This window comes from Zootoca vivipara, chromosome 6, assembly GCF_965207765.1.
Source record: "Zootoca vivipara chromosome 6, rZooViv2.hap1.1, whole genome shotgun sequence".
Classification (NCBI taxonomy): domain Eukaryota; kingdom Metazoa; phylum Chordata; class Lepidosauria; order Squamata; family Lacertidae; genus Zootoca; species Zootoca vivipara.
The window spans coordinates 87,238,762-87,247,349 of record NC_142589.1 but is presented as its reverse complement, the minus strand read 5'-3'; the positions used below and the strand labels follow the sequence as shown (position 1 = coordinate 87,247,349).

Genomic DNA, 8,588 nt, shown 5'->3' with positions numbered 1-8,588 from the left:
GAACGTGTCCAGAAGAGGGCAACCAAAATGGTCAAAGGCCTGGAAACGATGCCTTATGAGGAACGGCTTAGGGAGCTGGGTATGTTTAGCCTGAAGAAGAGAAGGTTAAGGGATGATATGATAGCCATGCTCAAATATATAAAAGGATGTCATATAGAAGAGGGTGAAAGGTTGTTTTCTGCTGCTCCAGAGAAGCAGACACGGAGCAATGGATTCAAGCTACAAGAAAGAAGATTCCACCTAAACATTAGGAAGAACTTCCTGACAGTAAGAGCTGTTCGACAGTGGAACTTGCTGCCAAGCAGTGTGGTGGAGTCTCCTTCTTTGGAGGTCTTTAAGCAGAGGATTAACAGGCATATGTCAAGAATGCTTTGGTGGTGTTTCCTGCTTGGCAGGGGGTTGGACTGGATGGCCCTTGTGGTCTCTTCCAACTCTATAATTCTATGATTCTAGATCTTTCCAGAATATTGGGAGTTATTAAAATCAACAGAAATGGAAGTAAAATGTATACCTACCTCATAGGGTTGTTGTGATGATGACAAGCTGGGGGGTGTCGACAAGCTGGAACAGGTGCAGAGGAGGATGGCCAAGATGATGAAGGGTCTGGAAACCAAGCCTGATGAGGAACGGTCGAAGGAACTGGGTATGCTTAGCTTGGATCAGGGGAGACTGAAAGGAGATATGACAGCCATCTTCCGATATCTCAAGGGTTGCCACACGGAAGAGGAAACAAGCTTGTTTTCTCCCGCTCTGGAGGGTAGGACTTGAATCAATGGATTCAAGTTACAAGAAAGGCGAATCCGACTAAACACCAGGAAGAACTTTCTGACAGTAAGAGCCGTTCGACAGTGGAATTTGCTGCCAAGGAGTGTGGTGGAGTCTCCTTCTTTGGAGGTCTTTAAGCAGAGGTTGGTTGGCTGTCTGTCATGTTGTTGTTTAGTTGGGATTTCAGGGGGGGGCTAGATGAGCCTGAGCATAGCTGCCAAGTTATCCCTTTTTTACAGGGATTTTCCCTTATGCTGAATAGGCTTCCTCGCGAGAAAAGTGAAAACTTGGCAGCTATGAGCCTGAGAGTCCCTTCCAACTCTGTGATTCTATGAAACAGGAAGTGGGCCGAACCGTGTATGTCACCCCGAGCTCCTTGGAGGAATGGTAGGGTAGAAATCTAAACGAGAGAGGTAAATAAAGAAACGCACAGGATTGTCTCCTCTCTCCTTTACTTCTGGAGACAACTGAAGGCCTCCTAGGAATGACGCCTTTTGTAAATTTCAGGAAAACCAACACAAGACTCCCCCCCACATTTGAAAGCTCAGTTTTGTTCACACTGATGGATAGTGGCTTTCCAGGGTTTCAGGCAGAGACTCTCTCTCCCAGCCCTAACTGGAGATGCTGGGGAGGGGGACCTTCTTCATGCAAAGCAGATGTTCTAATGCCTTTCCTGGTGCAAGTGAGACATGCAATGGTAACTGCAGATGTTCCAGACGAGCTGATGGCCCTGGGGTATAACGTGCCACCCCTTCTCCTTGTGCCCTCCATCTTTCCCAACATCAGGGTCTTTCCCAGGGAGTCTTCTCTTCTCATGAGGTGGCCAAAGTATTGGAGGCTCAGCTTCAGGATCTGTCCTTCCAGTGAGCACTCAGGGCTGATTTCCTTCAGAATGGAGAGGTTTGATCTTCTTGCAGTCCATGGGACTCTCAAGAGTCTCCTCCAGCACCATAATTCAAAAGCATCCATTCTTTGGCAATCAGCCTTCTTTATGGTCCAGCTCTCACTTCCATACATCACGACTGGGAAAACCATAGCTTTAACTATACGGACCTTTGTCAAAACTCTCCACTATGACCTGTCCATCTTAGGTGGCCCTGCATGGCATAGCTCATAGCTTCTCTGAGTTATTCAAGCCCCTTCGCCACAACAAGGCAGTCATCCATGATTGGGCTTGCCGATCAGAAGGTCGGCGGTTCAAATCCCCGCAACAGGGTGAGCTCCCGTTGTTCTGTCCCAGCTCCTGTCAACCTTGATGTTGTTGTTTAGTCGTTTAGTCGTGTCCGACGCTTCATGACCCCATGGACCAGACCAGAAGAATGGCAGAATGAGTTGATGGCAAAAATGACCGGAAATTTATATAATATGAAAGATGATGAGTCATTGGGGTGTGGAGAGTGTCTGAACCTGAAGGTGCTTAGCTTTTTTTTAGTTGCTATTCTGTTAATGTGGTTAATATTATGTGTGTGTGTGTGTGTATAACACATTGTGTATGTATATATGTATGTGTGTGTGTGTGTGTGTTTATCTTTTGTATTTTCTGCCTATTCCAAATTAACTTAACTTACTTATTCATCTACTTTAAATATATACTCTTATAAAACTGCAGGTTATTACCATAATCCACCCAAAGTTCTTATCTGTTTACAGTTTGTTTATAAATATTCAATAAACCATTTTCCATTCTTTTATTAAAAAAAAATACCTTTGTTATCTTTATTTCTTATTTTCCCGGTAAGTTTCGCCATTTCAGCATAGTCCATAAGTTTTTGTATCCATTCTTCCTTTGCTGGGACTTCTGCTTCTTTCCCTACTGGGGCAAGGAACATTCTTGCCGCTGTAGTCGCATACATGAATAAATTTCTATACAGTTTGGGTAGTTCTGTCCCTATAATTCCCAAAAGGAAGGCCGTATTGATTTTTTAATCATATAATACGACTTTTGCTGCAATTGTGATGTTTAGCTTATTTTTAGTGCTTCATCGGCTGTATTTGTCCGTAATTACTGATGGCATGTTAATTATTTTATATGATTTATATTGCATTTATGATGTTCTATAAATTTTCATTCTGTAATCATTATTTTTTGCTCACAAACTGCTTCAGGATTCGGTCGGCAGAGCATGAGGCTCTTAATCTCAAGGTCGTGGGTTCGAGATTCCTGCATTGCAGAGGGCTGGACTAGATGACCCTCATGGTCCCTTCCAACTCTATAATTCTACGAAATGCGGCATAGAAATACAATAAATCAAATCAAATTTCCATTCATCTAGGAAAGAGACTGAAAATTACCCAAGTCGAACTTTAGAGACAAGACAGGGGAGAGAGATGGCCATGTATTTAATTCATGATCTTCCATCTCTATTTCTGGCCAAACCCATCAGACATCTCAGGCTGCTTCCCCTCTTTTCCTGTGCTTTTTATTCCAGGGACTTTTAGCAGAGAAGGCATGCCTTCCCTCCTGCCCCATTCAAAGACTGAAAAGTGGTTTGTTAGATATTCCTTTTTGACTTTTTAAAATCATAATAATAATTTTAAAAACCCTTTGCACGCTTCTCTTGCATTCTCCAGATTTTTCCTCTTCCCAGAATGCCCTTGGGATCTCCGAAGGCTTCCTGAAAGACGAAGGTCCCCCTGCCTAATATTTAATGGAAGGGAGTTCCAACAGGTAAAGGCCCGATAGCTCACTTGGTTAGAGTGTGGTGCTGGTAACGCCAAGGCTGCAGGTTCAATCCCTGTTTAGGGCAGCTGCATATTCCTGCATTGCAGGGGGTTGGACTAGATGATCCCTGGGGTCACCATTTTTGAGAATTCCATTCCTCCCGAGCTGCAGGTGTACGTGTGGGATTGTTACATGTCCCATGTCTGTTTATATCCCATCACTGTTGGAGTCTTGTGAGAGGAAATTGAGATACGCTGTTTCCACTCTGTATAGCTTTTGCTTTTGAGTCTCTGTCCGAGGAAGAGAGGCCATGTTTTCTTTGCCCTGCTTGCAAGGTCGGCCTCTTCCATCTTTCTTCCTCGTAGAGAGACTGCAAAGATTGATTGATAGGTTTTTTACTTTTATACCACTTTCCCACAAGCTGCGTCCGAAGCGGCTTAAAAGCAATTAACCAAAACATTAAAATAGAGAACACTGGAAAGACAAAAATACACAAAATGCAGAGCAGGTCCGTAAATTCAGAATAGCAAAACAAAAAACAAAAAACCACCCATGGATCAAACACAGAATGATTTCAGTATTGCCGAAAAAGAAAAACATCTAGCTCTTTGCACATAACTGCAAAGCAGAAATGAAAGTTAACTGACAATAAGGTATGCTTCAAACCAAGGCAGCTTTAACAAGGCAGATGAATAAATTTGGGGCTGATGAGTGAGATGAAATAGCTGCACCTGAGGAAACCAGCCCCCCCCCCCAAAAAATCATAAAGCAATAGCAGAGAGTGTGTTTGTTTCCCTCCCTTTTGCCAAGAATCAACCACTTTTCTGGCCCACCCAGTAAAGACCCTCACAGTGTTAAAATGCAGGCACCCCCCTAGGTTGGTTAGTCTGTCTCCTCCCCCTCCCTCCCACTATCTGGTTTTTTGGGGGTTCCTAAAGCATAATTAGGGACCCAGGTGGCGCTGTGGTTAAACCACTGAGCCTAGGGCTTGCTGATCAGAAGGTCGGCGGTTTGAATCCCTGTGACGGGGTGAGCGCCCGTTGCTTGGTCCCAGCTCCTGCCAACCTAGCAGTTCGAAAGCACGTCAAAGTGCAAGTAGATAAATAGGAACCGCTACAGCGGGAAGGTAAACGGCGTTTCCATGTGCTGCTCTGGTTTGCCAGAAGCAGCTTTGTCATGCTGGCCACATGACCTGGAAGCTATACGCCGGCTCCCTCGGCCAATAATGCGAGATGAGCGCGCAACCCCAGAGTCGGTCACGACTGGACCTAATGGTCAGGGGTCCCTTTACCTTTACCTTTAAAGCATAATTACAAAACTACGCTGTTAACATATTTTGATGCACATGGCCGTTGAAAGCATGTTCAGGTGAAGACTTGATTGACTTCCTGATGAGACACAGTTCAGGGTGTGTGTGTGTGTGTGAGGTGTGGAGAGTCCTCCCCTCCCTTTGGTAACTTTACAGATGAGAATTAAGCAGCAGTTGATAGATTCATAGTCGCTTTAATACAACATCATGTTGCAAGCACAAACACACAGCTCTCCGCAAGGAGGGCAATTGGCTACTCTAAATTCTCCTTCTGACTTCCGCAGCACTTTGGGCGCCAACGGGAAGTTCCTCCCTCCCTCTTACTCGTTTGCTCTCTGATACATTTGGACCTCCAAGTCCGTGGTGACACACTCTCAAGTGATGTGTCAACTAGCTGCCCCCTCCCTTCTGGTTCTCTTGTCATTATCTCGTAACAGGGCAACTCCACCCTAAGCTGTTCAGCTTCTGTCTCTCTCTCTCTGCTTCTGAACACGCTGTGGATGGGGGGGAGGCAACTCTTCCCCCTCCAGCTGGTCAGCCATAAAGTGCATTCCAAAGTCCTCGCCTTCAGACCATTCCCTGACCGTATGTGTCCATGCGAACCTGACAGTAGGAAGTGAATGTTGTAATGATGTCACAAATCCAGGATGCAGAACAGTGCCGAGCTCTCCACACGAGCGGGCAGGTGTCCGTCAGGTTGCGCAGCCAGGCCATAGAGGGCTGATAGAGACCCTGAGGACCTTCCTTCAGTGGTCAGTACAAGTTATGTCAGGGATGGAGAGCCCCTGGGGTCCAGGGAAGGTGTCAAATGTGCCCCCCATGACAACCCACTTGGGCCTTGGGACTCTCCCCAGGCCAAACTCCCTCCTAAGCCAGACCACTCCACAGCCCTGCCTTGGATTCCCGCCTTGCACGATTTCTGCTTCCCCAGAACAAGTCCTTGATAATATTTATTGCCTGCATGGATGCAGGATAGAGACAGAGGTGTGAGTGTGCAGAAACCAGCTGTTATGGACTGGTTGGATGCAGAGGAATAGTGGAAGGAACCAGCTGGGGAACCCCCAAGGGAAGAAGGCTCACAGCCTGGGGAGGGGTGGTGGGATGGCAATGAGTGGTCAGAGGGAGAAGAGTGGGGGTTGCAAGCTGAAGAAGCAACAGGGATTAGTGAGCGGGGAGAGTCTGTGGCAGAGAGAAGTTCAGAAACAGAAGCAGAAACAGGAGAGGAGGGGGGCCAAGAAGCAGAGGTGGATCAAACTGGTGAAGAGTGTCTCCCCTCCTGTTGCAACAAGCCCCTCTCCCCCTAGTCTTCAAGAACCAGGAGAGGCATGAAGCGAGTGGAGCAAAGGCAGATAAGCAGGCACAGTCTCCGACTGCATGGAAAACACCCTGGAGAGGAGGAGACATAGTCAGCTATGGGGAGGCGGGGACCTTTAGTCTTCACAACTGCTTCATGGGAGTAAGTTCTGATGAAGATGGGTTGCTGTGCTCATTGGGCCTGACGCCCCTGTTTAGATCCTACTTCTTCACACAGCGCATAGATAAACTGCGAAACTCACCCCTGCAGGCTGCAGCAATGGATGCCACCAACCTCAATGGCTTTAAAAGAGGATGAGGCAAATTCATGGAAGCGAAGGTTCTCCAAGGCTGCTAGCCATGAAGGTGCTCTGTTCTGTCTCCACAGTTGGAGGCAGAAATGCTTCAAATACCAGTTGATGGAAGCCACATAAAGGGAGAGGTCTCTTGGGCGTTGGTTCTACTTGCCAATTTCCCACAGGGATCTGGCTGGCCACTGTGGGAATAGGATGCTGGACTAAAACCCTAGAATCCTGCAATTGAAGAGTTGGAAGGGACCACAAGAGTCATCTAGTCCAGCCCCCTGCCATCTTTTGCCCAATGTGTGGCTTGAACCCGCAACCCAAGAGTCTCATGGTAACCTCAAGGTTAGATTACTGCAATGCGTCATATGTAGGGCCGCCTCTGAAGACGGTTCGGAAATTCAGCGGCCAGGTTGCTCACCGGAGCAAGAACGGTTTGAGCGTATTACACCGATCCATGTCCGACTGCACTGGCTACCAATTTTTTTCCGGGCCCAATTCAAAGTGCTAGCTTTGATCTATAAAGCCTTAAACGGCTCAGGACCACAATACCTCAAGGACTGCCTCTTTCTATGTGAACCTACCCGAACCCTGAGATCATCTTCCGAGGCCCTCCTTCATGTGCCTCTTCCTCGAGAGGTCCGGAGCGTAGCAACACAAGAACGGGGCCTTCTCTGCAGTGGCTCCCCTTCTGTGGGATGCTCTCCCCAGGGAAGTTCGCCTGGCGCCTTCATTATACACCTTTAAGTGCCAGGCAAAAATGTTGCTTTTCAACCATCCTATACCAGGCATGTCCCAAAAGCTCAACAACTTCAACCCTAAAAAAGCTCAACAACTGTGGTCCGCCCTCATGCATGTTCACTTCATCAAATCTGGCCCACTTTGAAAAAAGTTTGGGCACCCCTGTATACCCTTTAAAAGGTGGCTCTTTGGGTGTGTGGGGCGGTGTTATTTTGTTGTTATATATTGTGATCTTTCTTTGTGAACTGCCCTGATGGGCCTAATCCAGAAGGGCTCTCCTTATGCTCTTATCCTGCATAAAATCAGAAGTGCATCCCTCTATTAGGGTTGCCAGGCTCAATAGAGGACAGGACTTCTGTGCCTTTAAGTGCCCTGCTCTCTTTTGAGTCTGGAAACCTTAAAGAGAAACCAGCAGACCCTTTGTTTAATTTCCAAGCAAAGGGTCTGCTGGTTTCTCTTTAAGGTTTCCAGACTCAAAAGAGAGCAGGGCAATTAAAGGCACAGAAGTCCTGTCCTCTATTGAGTCTGGCAACCCTACCCTCTATCTGTAGCTTTTCCCCTTGGGCCTCAGATCTCTTAGGCTGCATGCACAGAAGTTACAGTATTTAAAGCACAGAACTAGTCCCCAATGAATCCTGGGAACTGTAGTTGGCCAAGGGTGGTGCCTGGAAAACTGTAGTCCCATGAAGGACACCAATAAAGGTCCCCACAATTCTTTGGGGGGCTTTGTGCGCTTCAAGTGTGCAGGGCAGCTCCCGACTGCAGCGCTGAGCCTCGCCTCTCCTTCCTCCTTTTGCTGAAAGTTAACTTTCTTCGTCTCCCCTTTTCCAGTTGTCGCTGGAAGCTCTGGCTCTTCGGTGACCTAATTTCCGCCTCCGAGGGTTAAGCACTCCCTGTGGTACGCCGAGGCCCCTCCAGTGCCTTGCAGCCAGACGACGCCATTTAAGCAAATGTTCTCAGCCTGCGGAAACCCTGGTGGCAGGCTCCATCTCCTGCGCAGTAGGGGCTGCATTTTAGCAGCTCAAACCATATTCCACTAAATTAGAGCTGCGCTGATTTAGACAATTACTGGGTCAATCGTGCCTCCAATTTCCAGTTTCATGCCGAGATAACAGCAGCCGGGTTTTTTTTGGGGGGGGGAGAGAGAATGGGGCGGTGGACAGAGAGCGTTTTCCTCACTTATTAGGGGGTTAGCTGCAATCTCCGAGGCTGTGATTTTGTCGGAAGAGACAAATAAATGGACCAAAACATAAGAAGGCACACTCTCCCCCCCACCCTGCCGCCACCACCGCCCCCTACTCCAAAGTTAAAACGATGCAGTAGTTTTGTGCAGATTTCTCGAGGAGGGGGAATAGTGGTTAACAATGGTCCTCGGGCAACACCCCCAAAATGGATTTATCTTACGCCAGCGGGGGGGACCAAAGATCAGTGCCATCTGCGCTCTGGCGGGAGGGGGGGAGTCATCATGCCCTTCATCTCTCCGCACTGCAGGTGTTTGTTTCGTAATGCCAGAACG

General features: G+C 47.6%; 1 non-coding gene across 1 annotated transcript; it reads left to right on the top strand.

The window, feature by feature from the left end:
- Window positions 1–3,438: 3,438 nt before the first annotated feature.
- On the top strand, window positions 3,439–3,512 carry TRNAT-GGU (transfer RNA threonine (anticodon GGU)). Its single transcript has one exon. It is a non-coding gene; the product is annotated as a tRNA-Thr (tRNA).
- Window positions 3,513–8,588: the final 5,076 nt, after the last annotated feature.